The sequence below is a fragment of the Myotis lucifugus genome, unplaced genomic scaffold, assembly GCF_000147115.1.
Source record: "Myotis lucifugus unplaced genomic scaffold, Myoluc2.0 scaffold_111, whole genome shotgun sequence".
Lineage (NCBI taxonomy): Eukaryota > Metazoa > Chordata > Mammalia > Chiroptera > Vespertilionidae > Myotis > Myotis lucifugus.
Window position 1 is genome coordinate 912,563 of NW_005871159.1, and position 2,995 is coordinate 915,557.

Consider the following 2,995-nt stretch of genomic DNA (forward strand, 5'->3'; position numbering starts at 1 on the left):
GTGAGTGCACACTGTTCTGACAACATTCTGGCATTTTGTGCAGCATCTTCACTCCTATTCTACAGGGAAAGAATAATAACCCAGCACATGGTCTTACTAAAATTCCTATGATAAAATCCTGGTTTACTTTTTTCTAAAACTCTAAAGCTAGCAATATCCTTAATTTATAAAATAAAAATTAAATAATGAGATTATTCTTAAATATTCTAATTGAAAGAAAAACATTGAAGGTAATGTATCAGCCACTGAATTCACAAAATCAAAATTTGGTATTCACTTTCTGACACGGCTGTTCTTTCAAATGTAGTAAAGAGTTGAAGGAAATGCTTCCAGGAATTAGACTCGGGTTAGAAATCTATTCCAGCCATGTATTCGCAGTTTTACTTGGAGCATGTTATTTAATCTCCTTGTATCTCAGTTTCTGCATTTCTAAGTGTGACCCATTATTCACATGCAAACTGTGTTCCAAAGTTTTAATGAAATCTCCATGCAATACACAATTGTGAAGGCCAAATCTTGTAGTATGTGCACAATTAATAAATGACAGTTTTGATTAAAAGCAAGCATAGTGTCAGGCATTTCAATTGAAAATGGTGAATAATAAAAATTAAGAGTTAACACAAAACGCCAGGATGTTACAAATTCTGTATGTCATCACTTCCTTTATCCTCCTGGAAACTCTATAAGGGAGTTACTATTACTATCTCCATTTGAAAATGAGGAAACTGAGGTAGCTATGTTATCAGGTAGATGGCAGCAACAGCTGTTCTACAAATAAGACGAAAGGGAGAACTCTGCAGGCATGGGACACATACACTCCTAACCACTGTCATCTTCTCATTGTGCATCCACTTAAAGGACTACTATTTATTGCGGAGTGTGGAGGTCTTTTTTGTTTTGTTTTGAACTATAAGCTATTATGCAAATCATTCAAATAATTTGCATAATAGCTTATAGTTGAGTAAAGTAAAGCTACTCTTTCAAATAATTTTAGTATATTTATCAGATTCATTTCCTTGGCCTCAAAAGTTTAACTAACGTTCATATACTGCCATCTTGTGGTCATTTCTTAGAATTATCCTTTCACGTGAATGACTTCTCTAAGCCATGAGATGGATTAAGTAACTGAGCCTGGAACAGAGGAAAAAAACACACATGGTTTTGCGGCTTTTAATTACTTCATGCCAAAAGACATATTTCTGTTAATGCTATATATGACTGAAGGAATAGAACAGACAGCGCACACCTATGCAAGGCATAAGATCTCCTGGCAAAGGGGAGAGCATTGTGCTCATTGATAAGGAAATCTTGTCTGTGACAGCCAGGTTGCCAAATGCTTGGAACTTTAATGTATCTGGCTTTCTCAAAGATAGCTGCATCCAAGTACGCTGTGAGGCAAGACATAGGTCCCTTTCTGCACTTTCCCACCCCTGCCCCCCGCAGCGGGAAGTCCTGACCAGCTCTATTGTCTGATCTCTCTAAACTATCTTACCCATGGCCAACTGTCTTACCTCTTCCCTGGTGCAGTGTACCACTGTATAATGACTTGGAACACATCTATTGTGAAATGATCCCTATAATAAGTTTAGCTTACATCAACCCCTTCAAATAGTTGCATATTTTTTCCCTGGTGATGAGAACTTTTAAGATCCACATTCCCAGCAAGTTTCAACTACACCATACAGTAGCAGTGTTCATGATAATCATGAGGTTGTACATGGCACCCCAGTACTTTTCTATCTTATAATTACAACTTTGTGTATTTTGGCCACCTTTCTCCAATTCCCATCCCATGCCTCTGGTAACCACAGATGGGATCTCTTTTTCTATACGTTTGATTTCTGTTTGTTTGTTTGTTTAGGTTCCACAAAGAAGTGAGACCAAAAAATATTTTGTCTTTCTACATCTGCCTTATTTCACTTAGCCTAATGGCCTCCAGAGCCCTCCATATTGTGGCAAATGACAGGATATCCCCTTTTATGGCTAAGTTGTAACCCACTGCATAAATATTTCACATTTATCTGTAAATGGACATAGGCTTCCCTCCACCATGTTTGGCTATTGTAAATAATTTTGCAATGAACAAGGGCGTGCATATAACTTTGCCATATCGCGCTTTTGTTTTCTTTGGATAAATATCCTAAAGTGAAATTTTTATGGATTTTTTCTTCTTTATATAAACTTTAAGAAAGGAAGAGCACAGTTATAGAAAATATCCTGAAACTGAAAAGAAAATACCAGGTACTGGGCTCTCTGGGTAGCCATACAATACACTTTCACTAATTTCTTTAATGTTCAGATCAGGAATATTTACATCTTTATTTGAAATGAGGAAGCAATACCCTCTGTATTTATGAATTACGCTTTGTATATAATCAGTGCTGAATCCATATTTTTTAAGGGCACATGGGTTTTTTCCTGCTTTACCCATGTGTATAGTTAAAACAGTGAAACAATAAGACATTTAAACCACTTGCAATGAGGCAATATTTACCTTGCAATTAATGAGCCTGGACTCTTTGTTTGCTTTGTAAATTACTTTAATGATCGATTTAACTAACATAGAAGTAAAGTTGCGAAGTGAAGAATTATTAGTTCAGGTACGTTTGCAGAGAAGACAAACACCAGGTTTGTTGGAGATGTGAGAAAGCAGGGGAAGGAATTAAACAGAGAAAGAGGAAGCCAGTTATGCCATCAACTGGACTTTGTCAATCTACGAACACTAACTCGCGTGATGTAAATATGGGGCAGGTGTTAACTGGACCTTTCACTCCAGGAGTAAGAAATAAAACGATGTTCCTTCAGGGTGTAGCAGGACAGGAGTGGGTGGCATTGGTGCAAATATCTGAGGCCGATGTATGATTAATGAAAATAAGGATCTCAAGTATAATGAAAACCAAATGAAATTCAGCAACAGCTACTGAAGCAAAGTAAGGAGAAAGGTACAAGGCAGCGGACATTTCACTAACAGCATATTACAGCTCTGTCACCAAGG